Consider the following 16,642-nt stretch of genomic DNA (forward strand, 5'->3'; position numbering starts at 1 on the left):
AGATATGTCTCCTGAGGCAAAGTAAACAAAAGCAAAACAAACTATTAGAACTACATCAAAATAAAAAGCCTCTGCAGAGAAAAGGAAGCAATCAACAAAACAAACATACAATCTTCTGAATGAGAGAAGATATTGCTATAGGACATATCAAATAAAGGGTTAGTATCCAAAATATTTAAGGACTTTTTATAACTCAAAACCAAAGAAGAAAAATTCAATTAAAAAAATGGGCAGAAGACATGAATAGACATTTCTCAGAAGAGAACACCCAGATGGCCAACAAACACATGAAGAGATGTTCAACATCACTCATCATCAGGGAAATGCAAAGCAAAACCACAGTGAGGTATCACATTACACCCTTCAGAATGGCTAAAATAAAAAGGACAAAAACACAAATGTTGGCAAGGACATGGAGAAAAAGGAAACTTTGTGCATTGTTGGAGGGAATGGAAACTGGTATAGCCATTGTGGAAAACAGCATGAAGTTTCCTCAAAAAATTAGTAATAGAATTACCAGATGATCCAAGAATTGCACAAGTGGTTATTTAAGAATATGAAAGACTATGAAAGAATATGGAAACACTTATTCAAAAATATAAATGCAACCCTCCTATCTTTATGGCAGCATTAGTTACAATAGCCAAATTATGGAAGCAACCCAAGTGTCCATCAATAGATGGATGGATAAAGAAAATGTGGTATACATAATAGAGTATTACTCAGCCATAAAGAAATGAAAATTTTCCATTTGCAACAATATGGATGAATCCAGACTATGTAATGCTAAGTGAATTAAGTCAGTCAGAGAAAGACAGATACCATATGCTTTCACTCTTATGTAGAATTTAAGAAGCCAAACTAATGAACAAATTAAAAAGTTAAACCCACCCAAAAAAACAGATCTTTAAATGAGAATAAATTGATGGTTACCAGAGGGGAAGTACATGAGGGGATGGGTGAAATAGATGAAGGGGATTAAGCGTATACTTACTGTGGTGAGCACTGAGTAAAACATAAAATTGAATTGCACACCTTAAACTAATGTAACACTATGTTAATTACACTAGAATTTTTTTTTTTTTTTAAAGCAAACTGAGCTTTTAGTGCAGAAGACAGAAGCCACATGATGCACAAATGTTTGGAGGAGGAACAGTAATAGAACACAGACATCTATGAATTCCTGGTATGTGATAACCCAGTTATATGTGTAGATTTTTTATCAGCACCGTGGGAATTCTGGGAGTCTTTCTCACTGATAGCACAAACATCTAATTAAGGGTTACCTTTTACATTCTTGAGATAGACTGTTACAAAAGGACCCCTAATGATTTCCACCTTCCTACATGGATGCGCTTGCGTCATCTGCTTCTTCTTTGACTCAGTTCATCCTTGTGGGCCATGGAACATTAGGAAGCATGATGCAGTCTGAGGCTTGATACATATGTGTACATTGAGGCTTATCCTTTTGGAATACTTTCCCTCGAAAGGCACCAGGGTATAAAGAAGCTAAAATTAGACTACTGAGTGGTGAGAGACCTTGTGGAGAGAAGCCCCAAAGGATGAGAGACCATCTTGTGGATGTTTCTACACCAGTAAGTTCCCTGCTGAAACTGACCCATGAGTGATCTCACCTATACCAATACATAGCTAAAGAAAAACCTAGCTGAGCCAGTCAACCCACAGAATCATGAGAAACAAAATGCAATAGTTATTATGCCAGTGAGTTTTGCAGGTGGTTGTTTAAAGGATAATGAATCACTGAAACATTTCTGTTAATTTGGATAAACTTCCATTAATAGCCACTCTCCCCCAAAGACAGAAACAGGCATATGGGATTAGAAATTAGAGAAACTTGAATTTAAATTCTTACTATGTTACTTACTCCTGTAAATAAGTTTTTCCGGGCTCACTTTTTTTTTTCCTTCTATCAGCATCTTTGTCCTACTGGCCCTAATAGATTGTCCTCACAAATAGTGAGTACTCAGTACTCATGTACCAAATACATCAGTGAGATAAATCTGTTTTAGTTTGCTAGCATTGCCATAATAAAATACAGACTTGGGCTTAAATAACAGAAATTAATTTTCTCACATTGCTGGAGACTAGAAGTCCAAGATCAATGTGTTAGCAGATTTGGTTTCTTCTGAGGTCTTTGTCCTTAGCTTGCAAATGACCACCTTTTTACTGTGTCCTTACATTACCTTTTCTGTGTGTGCACACATACCTGATATCTCCCTCTTCTTACAAGGACACCAGTCCTATTGGATTAAGGCCCCATTCTAATGACCCCAGTTTATTTTTGTGTTTATTTTAGTGATTTTATTACAATGTGCAATTGTAATAAACTTCACTTCTCCCTGATTCCTAACTCGATCAGTTTATGCATTAATTCTTTAGAAGGGTGCCCTAACATAGAATGGTCTTAGATTGGAAGAATAAACATTGTTAAAATGTCTATACTGCCTAGAGCAATCTATACTTTTAATGCCATTCTGATCAAAATTCCACCAGTATTCTTCTAAGAGCTGGAGCAAATAATCCTAAAATTTGTATGGAATCAGAAGAGACCCTGAATCACTAAGGAAATGTTGAAAAACAAAAATAAAACTGGTGGCATCACGTTACCTGATTTTTAAGCTTTACTACAAAGCTGTGATCACCAAGACACCATGATACTGGCATAAAAACAGACACATAGACCAGTGGAACAGAGTAGAGAGCCCAGATATGGACCCTCAACTCTGTGGTCAAATATCTTTGACAAAGCAGGAAAAAATATACTGTGGAAAATAGATAGTCTCTTCAATAAATGGTGCTGGGAAAATTGGACAGCTATATGTAGAAGAATTAAACTCTACCATTCTCTTACACTGTACACAAAGATAAACTCGAAATGGATAAAAGACCTCAACGTGAGACAGGAATCCATCAGAATCCTAGAGGAGGGGCGCCTGGGTGGCTCAGTGGGTTAAGCCGCTGCCTTCGGCTCAGGTCATGATCTCAGGTCCTGGGATCGAGTCCCACATCGGGCTCTCTGCTCGGCAGGGAGCCTGCTTCCTCCTCTCTCTCTGCCTGCATCTCTGCCTACTTGTGATCTCTCTCCGTCAAATAAATAAATAAAATCTTAAAAAAAAAAAAAAAAAGAATCCTAGAGGAGAACATAGGCAGTAATCTCTTCCATATCAGCCACAGCAACTTCTTTCAAGATATGTCTCCAAAGGCAAAGAAAACAAAAATGAAAATGAACTTTTGGGACTTCATCAAGATCAAAAGCTTCTCCTGAGCAAAGGAAACAGTCAAGAAAACAAAGAGGCAACCCATGGAATGGGAGAAGATATTTGTAAATGAAAGTACAGACAAAAGGTTGATACCCAGGATCTATAAAGAATTCCTCAAACTCAACACACACAAAACAAATAATCTTATCAAAAAATGGGCAGAAGATATGAATAGACACTTCTCCAATGAAGACATACATATGACTATCAGACACATGAAAAAATGTTCATCATCACTAGCCATCAGGGAGATTCAAATTAAAACCACATTGAGATACCACCTTACACCAGTTAGAATGGCCAAAATTAGCAATACAGGAAACAACATGTGTTGGAGAGGATGTGGAGAAAGGGGAACCCTCTTACACTGTTGGTGGGAATGCAAGTTGGTGCAGCCACTTTGGAGAACAGTGTGAAGATTCCTCAAGAAATTAAAAATAGAGCTTCCCTATGACCCTGCAACTGCACTACTGGGTATTTACCCCAAAGATACAGATGTAGTGAAAAGAAGGGCCATCTGTACCCCAATGTTTATAGCAGCAATGGCCACGGTCGCCAAACTGGGGAAAGAACCAAATCGCCCTTCAACGGACGAATGAATAAGGAAGATGTGGTCCATATACACTATGGAGTATTATGCCTCCCTCAGAAAGGATGAATACCCAACTTTTGTAGCAACATGGATGGGACTGATAGAGATTATGCTGAGTGAAATAAGTCAAGCAGAGAGAGTCAAGTATCATATGGTTTCACTTATTTGTGGAGCATAACAAATAACATGTAGGACATGGGAGATGGAGAGGAGAAGGGAGTTGAGGGAAATTGGAAGAGGAGGTGAACCATGAGAGACTATGGACTCTGAAAAACAACCTGAGGGTCTTGAAGGAGCGGGGGTGGGAGGTTGCAGGAACAAGGTAGTGGGTATTAGGGAGGGCACGTATTGTATGGAGCACTGGGTGTGGTGAAAAAACAATGAATACTGTTACGCTGAAAAGAAATTTTTTAAAAAAGTAAAAAAATAAAAAAGAAGGGTGCTCTAACAATGTAAGGAATCAGTATGCACCCACCGGCTATCATTTCAAATGCATAAATATTGATAGAAAATAGAAAATCCAGGGGCCCCAAAATGTTTCCCCATCAGGCCCCTTCTGGGAGGGGATCTTCTTCTGGGAGGGAGAGAGCAGTAGGCATAGAACAGCACATCAGGAAGGGAGTTATCATCTCAAAGTCTCTGCTGCAGGAGTCTCAAACTATCTATCCCACCAAGATAATTTTCTGGTGGAATGCTTGAGCAATACACAGATTTAACATGAGAAGATAGGGAAAGTCTTCTCTAATAACTGAAATTTTAAAACTTTTTTTAATGACCTCAGTTTAATTTAATCCTCTCTTTGGAAGACCTATCTCCAAATACATTTGCAATGATTAGGGCCCACCTACATGACCACAGTTTACCTCTTTAAAGACCCTATCTCCAAATACCATTACATTCTGAGGTAATAGGGGTTGGGTCTTCAATATATGGATTCTGAGAGAGACACAATTCAGCCTGTAACAACAGCTAAATGTAAAGGACCTGAAGAACTCTGAATAATGATGCAAATATCCAATTCTGCCCTTAAATCTCCACAAGCAAGAAAGCAAGCCCATCATAAAAGACGTGAGAAATGATACAAGGGAAATCCATCCTGAACCACATGTGATACAGAAGTGGTACTAGGAGTTTGTTAAGGTTAGGCAGCAACTATTGTATTCATGTCTCCGCAGGGTCAGGGCTCCCTGGGAAAAGAGTGCTGCAGATAGGACCCTAAATGACAAGTGAATCTAAGAAGTTAAAAATAGAGACATCTGGAGAAATTTACCAGTTTATCTCCCCAGGAGCTAATTGTTTATATTCCAAAGAGTGATAGACCTAGAAACTGGGTTTGTCTCTCTAGAAAGCATTTGTTTACATTCCACAAAATAAAAGCTCAAAAGTATTCTTTCACTTCGAAGGTGAGGAGGAGGAGCTATGCAAGCAGTTCCCTTATAAGCGCCAAAAGTCATAATTTTAGACCTCCTCTCCTGTGGCATGAAACCACTGTATATGCCGAAGATACGCATCCTTACCATTTTGTCTCTAGGGAGATGGAATCCTGGGAATGGTCATAGAGGTTCTGTAAGTAAATAATCTTTTCTCTAATCCAGAAACCTCAAGTTTCCTGTCAAGGTAAAATACATGCACAGCCACACACCCAAGAAAGTAGGTAAAAATACTTAAAACAAGATGCTTTTAATAGTAAGAAATCAAATACTAGAGACTTAACTACCTCCCCCACTTCCAGATGACAACTCTATCCATTGTAAGTGCTTTTTATTTTTTAATCTTTTTTTTTTTCCTAAAAATCTTGGACAGCTTTTCATTGGTCCAATTTTTATCTTTTATATTAGGCACAAGAAATTTTAAAATCAAGGGAATTTTGGTTTTGCTGATGTGAAGGTAATGTGGTGACATGGTCAGGGTTGTTTGTGAGACATTATTACATCAACATCATGTGGCCTGAAACTCTCCCTGTTACCTTTAAATGGATGCCTGACACTCTTCAACTTCTGTAAGTCTGTACTAGTAATACAGAGAAACTTACTTATATGCCCATGAAAGTTTTTTTTTAAATCTTATGAAGATTTTATTTATTTATTTATTTATTTATTTATTTGACAGAGAGAGATCACAAGTAGGCAGAGAGGCAGGCAAAGAGAGAGAGGAGGAAGCAGGCTCCCTGCTGAGCAGAGAGCCTGATGCGGGGCTTGATCCCAGGACCCTGGGATCATGACCTGAGCCGAAGGCAGAGGCTTAACCCACTTAGCCACCCAGGCGCCCCATTGTGAAGATTTTCTTAATTAGAAAGAAATAATGTAAACAACTATATTATAGCAAAAAAAAAAAAAAAAAAAAAAGAAGAAGAAGCAGCAGCAGCAGCAGCCTTGTCTCCAAAGATGAAGTCTTTTCTCTGGGTAGTGGTCTTTTTAGCTGCCCTTACAACTTTTGTACAACTATTCTGGTTTTTCAAATCTCGTGACAAATGTGATTGAGTCCTTTGCTGTAGCAGCCTCTTATATCCTGTAGCAAACATCTAATTAGAAACTTTAATGAAACTGAAGTACTACTGAAATAAATGTATTTAGAGAAAGTAAATCCTTGCATTTGCCAACAGACTTACCACATACATGCACCAAGGTGAACATGTCAGGGATTATATTCAGTGCAATTCATTCTCTAATTACTAACTATGTGCTTCTAAAACTTTTCTAAGATGTGAGTTTGAGAGGACCTTGGGTTATCTAAACCAACCATCTATCCAAAACTTACAATATTTTTATAGATGAATGTGTAGCCTCAACAAGTAAAATGGGTTCACCGTCTTAAAAATCCATCTCTTCCATCAATGAGACTCTCTAATTGTTTAAAAAAAAAAGCCTTTTTATATTGAAACAAAATTTATTTTCCCCAGAATTACATCTATTCATCCCAAATCTGGCCTATATGAATCATAAAAATTAAGTCTTTTCCTCCCCACTCGGTATCTTTTCAGATAATCATGTCCAAGTCTTTTTTAACCTTCTTCTTCTTCAGTTAGTTATTGATTAAAACATCCAAATCAGTATTCCTTCATGCTCTTTTGATCAAAGCTTTCTACACCTTGGGACTCATCCAATGATGCTTCCATACCAAGATCAAACTCCACAGAATCAGGTTGTTTTATCTTTGAAATATTACAGACACATTCCTTGGACCTACAAATTTTTCAGAGCTAAATCTATGTAAAAGTGAGTTACAGGCTCCAAAGTATTAAACAAAACTTTAAAAATCAAAATAAAATTTTTGTTAGATATCTGTAGAACCTATCATTTGCCAGATTATTAAATTTAATATTAAAAAGTAATTACATATGCAAATAGTCAGTTTTTTCTCACTTGTCAGAAAATTCTAAGTATGCACAGTCATTGCAGAGAAATGGGAGCTCATCATAAATTAAGTAAGTTACTATAACCATCTCTCTTTAGGTGTCAAAAGCAAAATTCAAAAATCTTCACAAAATGCAACCAATATACATGTTTATAATATTAATTTGCATTTTCAATTTTAGCTTAAAGTTAAGGACTTCAACAGAATTTTAAGAGCCTATAAAAGTCTTAAAACTGGTTCTTAGAATTATAAAAATCTCACTAAGAATCACCTGAGGGAAATAAGTCACAGACAGGGTCTGAACCCATTCACCCCTACTAAATTAATAGTCTAAAGTTTCGGTGCTACTGATTTTAACCACAAACTTCCAGGTTCTATTCCCAACTTCTGCTTATTAACTACCCTTCTCTGACTTCTGACCTGCAACCTGTTTCCTGTCAGGTGCGTGGATATTTGTATCTCCCCGCTAGCGCCAAGCAACCAGTCCTTGTATTATAACTATAGTGCCCCCAACTCTGGACCAAAATCAACATGAAGATTTTAATTTAAATTGTATCCACAATATGTTCCAACAGAAAAATAACAAGGTGATTTGTTGAAATAAAATCTTTCCCAGCATCCCTAAGGCTAAAGTACAAAACATTTTTTTTTTTCTTGCTTGCTTCCAGCTTTAATTACTTGGGACAATTGAAAACTGCTACGCTGAGTACAGAAGAGAAATTAATCCCTCCAAGGAAGAGAAAAAAGAACTGTCCTTAAACTGAAGTGGGGGTTAATTATAGCTCAAACAATTCATCTCTAAACCCATGTCTACAAGACCCTGAAGTAGAGTCTCCTTTCTTGAGCCACTTTTAAAAAATAGAGAAAACTAAGATTTTTTAAAGACCCATTACCAAGCCAGGGAACACTGCCAGCTTCTTTTTTTTTTTTTTTCTCCCTCAGTGGTAGATTTTGGTTAGTCATTTTTCTAAAAATGATTCCAGCACTTACTGTGCCTTAAATGGTCTCTGAAGAACCCAAAATAGTGATGGAGTCTCTGTTAATACTACTGGGCTATGACGTAGAGTCCGAGAATTATGGAGTTCAATAATTATTAATGAATTTTAATAATATCAAAAATACTCCTGTAGGATATTCAACTTATCTGCTTTTTATATCATTTTTTACAGGAGAATTTCATCTCCTTTAGAAGATGACACAGCTAACAATGCCCTAATACCATTATCTGAAGACAAACATTTATCATCATGAAACTGTTAAAGAAAAAAAAAACTTCCTCCTTCTTAAATTAAACTTCTTAGAAATCAAATATATCTATTTAAGGCCTTAATGAAAAAAAAGAAAAAAAAACCTTTAGGGAGGATTTTTATTATTAGACTTGTCAATGTGTCTGTCCTTTGCTAAAAATAAACTAAGCAGAGTGCTAAAAGACAACTTTGGCAACAGAACATAATTATTGAACATTCAGAATAGAACATTTATTTATAAAAATAAACACTGGACACATGCCTGGGCCCATATATAAATTGGGCCTGGTTCTGTGTACAGATGCCACATTTAACACATTCAACAAATTTTGCTATACATTTAGCAAACCCCTAAAGAGCTATATACAAGGACTTTTCTTTCTTTTTTCTTTTTTTTACAAGCATAAACTAATAGGACAAGAAGAAAAAGAGGTAGTAACAACAGAATTTTGGAAAGTAACCAGCCTTATCATAGCATTTCTCTAGAGCCCTACTCTAGGAGGGGCTGATGATCATCAAAAGGCTAAGAATTCAGCCCCTCCTAGAGTAGGGCTCTAGAGGAATGCTATGATAAGGCTGGTTTAAGGACATATGAGGAGCATTAGATTCCTACATTTCATACTTATTTCATGCTACCAGGTTGCTGTCCCTTCTCCAGTACAACATAATGTTAGACATTTATTCCTGGAGAAAATAAAGTGCAGATCTCTGCGCTGAGGGGAACACAAAGAGATGAAGATGGAGATAACCTTACTGCAATCAAGGGAGTTTAGTGAACTTGGGTACGATGAATGCTGAGGGTCCCCCAGGCTGAGTTGGCTCCCTGAACAATGGCAGCCCTGACATTAGCCTCCATGCAAAACATTGCAAGAATCTTCTGTAGAGAATCAGCTCAGCCTAATAAGAAATATCTAAAGATACCAACTTCTGCATCAGGGGTTTCATCAGTGGTATCTGACAGCGAGGCCAACCTGAACTGAAGGGTACTAAAGGTAACCCCACCCAAAGCACTGAACTTTCGATCACTTTCGCTAGCCCCTACCCTTACATGAGTGGATAACCAAGGATGGCCAGACATCTCAGAAACACCTCCAAGATGGATACCAAAAGACACAAACAGAAGAAAGCAACTTAGACTATCTGGGGAAAAGGAAATCCCCAAAACATTACAATTAATATTCCTAGAGAGGTAAGAAATATATTGCATACATGAAAGAATATGATAATCTAATAAGAAATATTTAGAGCAGTACTTCCACAATTTTCTGGGTTTAAAAATTCCTTAAGGGGCGCCTGGGTGGCTCAGTGGGTTAAGCCGCTGCCTTCGGCTCAGGTCATGATCTCATGGTCCTGGGATCGAGTCCCGCATCGGGCTCTCTGCTCTGCAGGGAGCCTGCTTCCCTCTCTCTCTCTGCCTGCCTCTCCATCTACTTGTGATTTCTCTCTGTCAAATAAATAAATAAAATCTTAAAAAAAAAAAAATTCCTTAAAAGGGCACTTAAATGGCTCAGTTGGTTAAGTGTCTGCCTTCAGCTCTGGTCATGATCCCAGGGTCCTGGGATTGAGCCCCATGTTGCACTCTCTGTTAAGTGGGGAGACTGCTTCTCCCCCTCCCTCTGCCTGATGCTCTATACTTTCTGTCAAATGATTAAATAAAATCTTAAAAAAAAAGATTCCTGGGGTGCCTGGATGGCTCGGTGGGTTAAAGCCTCTCTCTTTGGCTCAGGTCATGATCCCAAGGTCCTGGGACGAGCCCCACATCAGGCTCTCCGCTCAGCAGGGAGCCTGCTTCCTCCTCTCTCTGCCTGCTTGTGATCTCTGTATGTCAAATAAATAAAATCTCAAAAAAAAAAAATTCCTTACCTTAATACTTGTAAAAAATAGAAGATCCCCCAAATCTTTTGTTTATGTAGATTTTATCTATAAGTATGTATCTTATTAGAAAACGAATTTTAAAGTTTTATTCAACATAACTAAACATGTAGGATATAACTATAAACACAAAAGGAATTTATTGTTATGATGAAAATATTTTACACAAAAAATGACAATAGTGACTTTGCTTTCCATTTTTTCAATTCCTTTTAATGTCTAGCTTAATAAAAGACAGCTGGACTCTCACATCTGTTTCTGTATTCCATCTGTTACAGATCATCTAATATTCACATAAGAAATTTTAGAAAGAAAAAACAAAGGATACCATTATAGAAATGATTCAACAGAATTTTTCAGAGCTAAGGATAAGAGTTCCCGACTGAAAAATTCCATCAAATACGCAAATGAATGAATAAAATTAGACACACTAGTTTACATCATTGTAGACATTTCAGAATCTGAGCTAAAGAACCATCATAAAAGCCTTGGGGGGGGGGGTGAGGGATCAGGAAATAAGAAAACCTCAGATTTCTCAATAGCAACTCTGGAATCTAAAAGAAAATAGAACAAGGTCTTCAAAAATCCTGAAAGATATTTACAACCATACTGTCATCAAGTGTAAGGGTAGAACAGTGATATTTATAGAAACACAAGGTCCCAGAATGTTTTTCTTCATACACCATTCCCAGAAACTACCAGAAAATGCACTCCTACAAACTAAGTCCTTAAACCACATATTAAAAACAAAGACAAGGGATATAAGAAACAGAAGATATGACACAGAGGCAGAGGCAATACTGGGAATACCCAGAATCATGATGATGGAAGACCCCCAAGATGACACATCTGTGACACGGGTGTAGACAGCAAAAAGTCCCGAAACAAGCAGCTCAGAAGGTGCCAAGTGGCTTATATAAAAAGATGGACCTGATGAGAATGCATGTATTGAGAATAAATTTAGACAACAGTTACAAAGTATGAGATTAATGTCACTTATAGAGAGATAAGCAAATATCATAATTATTAACTCCAGGAAAGACAAAAAGCTGTACATGAAATATCATCATCGCTTACTAATTATCTCCACTCTAAATAGCACTTAAATAGTCTTCATATAAGATCTAACAGAAATTATAATCTAGCTATACTGAAACAACAGAGTAGGGGAAGGTAAGTAGGGGAAGAGACAGGCAAATGCCTGTCAAAGTAAAACAGAAGAGAGAAGTTTGGTAGTTCCTTATCTTCCAAAGTGAGAATTCAATAGCAAATATTAAAAATTGATTTAAGAAGAATAGTAATGCAAGCATATTACTTATAAACATGGAAATAAATTCTAAAACCTAAGCTAAAAATGTTTAAAGAGGGTACCTGCACGGAAAGAGAAATAAGGTTACTTCTCATCCTAACCAATGTCCCATAGTTACATAACTCTTTCATTGTAAAGACAGGAGAATACAACATTTTAATTGTCATATAGGTTTCATAAAGCAAAATAAAGCCCCCGGTGGCTCAGTCAATTAAGCATCCAACTCTTGTTTGCGGCTCAGTTCATGATGTCAGGATCATGGGACTGAGTCCTGCATTGGGCTCCACTCTCAGCAGGGAGTCTGCATGGGATTCTTTTCCCCTCCCTCTCTCTCTGCCCCCTTCCCTGCTCATGCACATGCTCTCTTGCTCTATCTCAAATAAATCTTTAAAAAAATAATAAAAAATAAAAAAAGGGTCCACCTAAAAAGCAGCCTTCAGGGTCAAAAAAGGTAAAACTATATTCTCATTTGGATTATATCTTTAACATTTGAGTTTTTGAGGAGATTGAACACCTTTACCACAAATCGAAGATAATGTTCTTAAATATTATACCTTTGCTAAATTTTAAAGCTCCAAGGTAAACAGATAATGCCATTAGGCCATGTGAATTGGGACAATGAAGATTTGCCACGGCAACCTAAAAATTTTGGTAATTATTTTCTAAGCTAACTTAAATTGCAGAAGGAATCTTATCATCACTGCTCTATATAGGCTTGATTACTTAGTATTATTGATTCAAAGAACAAATACATATTAAAGCTAAAAGTTGGTCTCATATACAATCTTTTTTTTTTTGTCTCATATACAGTCATACTAAAAATAAAACCACAGACAAAGTTTCACTGAATCTGATACAGATTATGACACAGTCTTACCCATAGGTATTTTGGTTTCCTCTCCACTACTGGACACATACTAACATCTCAGTAAATGCTAATGTTAATCATTATACACTTGAAGACACTTCTGCTAAAAATCACATGTCAGTAGATTCTACATTCTATTCTATTAGGACATAGTGCATCAAATGGAGACCAATGTCAGTTTTGATACATTTGAATGTTTGGACTAAATTTTGCAAGTATTATGCACCATCTTTGTTCCAAATACTTTGTCAGTGTATAAAGAAAGTGGGATGTTTACCCTAAAAAGCCTAGATACATGCTTAGTCTATTTCTCTATGTTTTTCATAACTTCATAAGAAACTGGTTTTGTTCTTATTCAATTTCAGTATGCCTTGCCTGTTGTCAGTCATCCAAGTTACCCTGGAACAGAAATGGAATTGCTCACTGCCTGGAAAGAAACAGACATCAAATCTCCCAAGAGCAGCAATGATGTAGGCTTCTCTGAACATTACTGAAAGACATTCCTTTATCTTACATAGCCACAACCTCAAGGCTTTGAAGGAAGCTCTCTCCTAAGCTGTACTGAAATGGAAATGGGAGAATTAGGTATAAGAAGCCATACATAAGTACATTCTGTGATTTGCTATGGCTCTGTGTCACTGGGAATGAGATATGATGGGTCCTTAGCCACACAGATACAGAAGAATGACAATGAACAAAGACCAGGACAAGGTCCATTCATGGTGGGACAGGGCCTGGGGAACCACCACAGTGAAAGGCAGAGAAGCAGTATGAGAAAACAGAAAACATGGAATTAAGGACAAAGACCTAAGTTTATTTTTTTTAAGATTTCTTTTAATTATTTTTTAGAGAAAGTGTGAGCATATGCATGTGTGGGGAGGGGAGCGGGGAGCAGAGGAAAAGCAGACTCTCTGCAGAGCAGGGAGCCTAACGCTGCTGAGCTGGATCCCAGGACTCTGAGATCATAACCTGAATCAAAGGCAGACATTGAATCAACTGAGTCACCCAGGCACCCCCAAAGACCAAAGTTTAAATATTAGGCCTATCCCTTTTCATCTGTCTTTTCTGAGCAAATAATTTATCCTTTTAAAGTTTCAGTTCTCATTAGTAAAATTAAGAATACCTATTTTTCATTTTTTAATATTTAATATAATTCATATAAAGCTCTAAAGTATTGGACTTTGTGCATTATTGCTGTAGTAATAAGGCACAGTGATCCCAGGGCGGGTTCATCTCAGTTATGATGCTGAAAGAGGTCTCTACCGATTTGAAGCCCACTGAATTTCCGATGACAATATTTAATATTCTGTTGTCAAGTAGGAGTGATTACTAGATCCAATGATACTGAGGCAGTAACCCAGCCAGGACATGAAGATCTGGGAAGAAGGTTAGGTACCATACTTCTTCCCAACTCTCCTAGTTTTCATAAAGGCAGATTGTGACAGATAGAATAATGTCACCCTCAAAGAGAGCTACATCTCCATCCCTGAAACCTGTGACTACGTTATGTACATGGCAAAAGGGGCTTGGCAAGTATGATTAAGGATGAGAAAGGCAAAGTATCCTGGAAGGTATCCATTGGTGGGTCAATGTCATCACAAGTGTCCTCAAAGGCAGGAAGGTCAGAGTTAGAGATATGATGACAACAGAAGCAGTGACTGAAGTGATGCCACTGCCGGAAGGGAGCCTAAACCAAGCAATCTGGGCAGCCATGAGAGCTGGAAAATTATCTGCTAGAGCCTCAAGGATGCAGCCCTGCTGACCTCTTGATGTTAGCCCAGTCTAACATCTTTGTTAGACTTTTTGGCTTCCAAAATTCCAAGACAATTGTGTTGTCTGAATCCACTAAGTTTATGACAATGTGTCACAGCAGCAGTAGGAGTTAATACAGACTTTCCCTTAACACCCCTGGCCTGTCCTCACTCCTCACTCTTCTTCCCTAGAGTTTTAGTGAGGAGCCATACAGTTAACTCAGCCTCTCCTTACTCCCTTCCTTCTGGGAGCAGCTCTTACAGAAGCATATAGTCCCCTCTGATCCTCCACACCATTGCTTCCACAGGAGCCAATCCCCTGGGTGAGCGGAAGGTGGGCAGCCTCGCAATGCTGCCTATGTCTGGATTAGTAAGCCCAGCTCTGGAGCTAGATGGAGGGAATCTGCCAAAGCAGCACACGTAAGCTAAGTCCTCCAATCCAGCTTTAATCGTTAATAAAGCTAATAGCTTCACCCCCATCTGTCTGTTTTATTTCTCAAATGATTTAGGACCCAGGTAGAAAATGGGACAGAACTGGTTTTCAAGCCTTGAGACCCTCAAAAGTCATACATAATACTAAGGTAGCGGTTCCGTTATTAAGAGGGGACATGAGAACAGAAATCTAGCCCTTTTATTGAGCCAATATAGTAGACTGAAATTGCTATTCTTAAGAGTCAACATGGAAGACAGATTGCTATCCTTAAGGTGTCCTGTTAGAATTGATTAAGGAACTAGTCCACGCACATCAGACTGCAGATGGAAGTTATCGGTGGGATCTGGCCTTAGGGCACTACAGCTGCCATTCTAGGCACACAGCTCATAAAAAGCCTAGTGAGCCAGCCTAAAATGTATCCTTGCTCTTTCTTCAAATAAGTACTGCTTTCAAAATCAAATAAAATACTTGAAGAATATGCGTTGGTATCTTCAGTCTTCCAAAAAAGGTAAGGTAATCACCCTTAAATTTTATCAATCAATTTCACAAGCTGGTGCTCTAATGATTCCATCATTAGAATTCCCTTTGAGGCTACAAAGAGAACTATTGGAGGCAAATTCACGTATAAAGCAGTTCTGTTGGGGTCTAATTATTGCTGATTTTGTTAAAGCAAATACATGGAATTCCATTCCATTCCCAGATAACTTGGTACTATAACTTGATGTTCATCACCTTTCTGATAAGCATAAAGCAAACAAAACTTTTACGTATTTTTATTATTTTTTTCAGTCAAAACATATTGACCAGGCCATTAAAAGACATATTGATTGCAAATATCAATCATTTCACAAAATTGGGAAGGCACTTCCCAGCTGTGGATTGATCCCTGAAGAGGCTGGCTGTAATGAACTCGATCATTATCAACAGCTAGGAGCAACCCACAGGGAGCCTGAGCTCCCAGAGTGAGGGTTTAGAGCCCAAATGAAATTTCATCACTCAAGAAAGTGGAAAGCAATTAAATCGAAGTTTATCAACCCCGCCTTCCTTCCCTTCCTTTGTTCGTCTTTGGTTTTTAGAACCTTCCCGGAGTTGGTGCATTCCAGGCACTAATCAAGGAAGTGAAGTGAGTTCCGCTTTAAAGAGTGATTTGGAGCATGTGGTTATCTGGATGAGAGCGGACAATATGGGAAAAGCATTTGGACAAGGCGGAGATGCTGCAGAGAGCAGGAGCTCCACCGTGGAAACAGAAAAAAGTGGAAAGAATAAACTCCTCTGTTCCTCTGTTTATAAAGAGAGAAAAAAATTGTGAACTATACCAGTTTTAGAGAAATAGTTGGAGAAAAATTAGACTCCATAGCACCTGAGCAGAGCACTGTGGTTGTGCAGATTAACTTGACTTACTCTAGAGTCACGTCATAGGAGGGATCTGATTATAAGCAATTTCCTATTTTTAGATCGTAAGAAAGCTTAGTACAAGTTACAGGCTTTAAAACTGATAGGAATAATGCAGTTCTCAAGAAAATTATATGGTCATGGAGAATTTTTACCTATTCATTTAAGTTGAAAGGAACTAAGACCCTGGGAGGGATCCTTTCCATCCAGGGTCATGAGGACACAGTGATCAGATAGGAGAATGTTGTTAGTATTAAGTTCTTTCACCGAAAAGTATGAGAAATTTAGATATATAATAGCTACAAAATGTAGTTTCCTTGTTTATTTCCTTATCTCAGTACTTTTACTTAACATACATTTATTGAGCACCTACTATATGCATGATGCACTGAGCTAGGCTCAGAAATAGAATTTAAAAATACAGAGACTCTGCCATTAAGGTGCCCCATCTATGTAAGACAGACATGCAATGAGAGCATAAAACTCAGGGAAGAGTGTCTGTTTAGCTGCTCTTGCCCAGAGGTATGCTAGTCACTATTCCAC

Source organism: Mustela nivalis (genome assembly GCF_964662115.1).
Source record: "Mustela nivalis genome assembly, chromosome: 15".
Lineage (NCBI taxonomy): Eukaryota > Metazoa > Chordata > Mammalia > Carnivora > Mustelidae > Mustela > Mustela nivalis.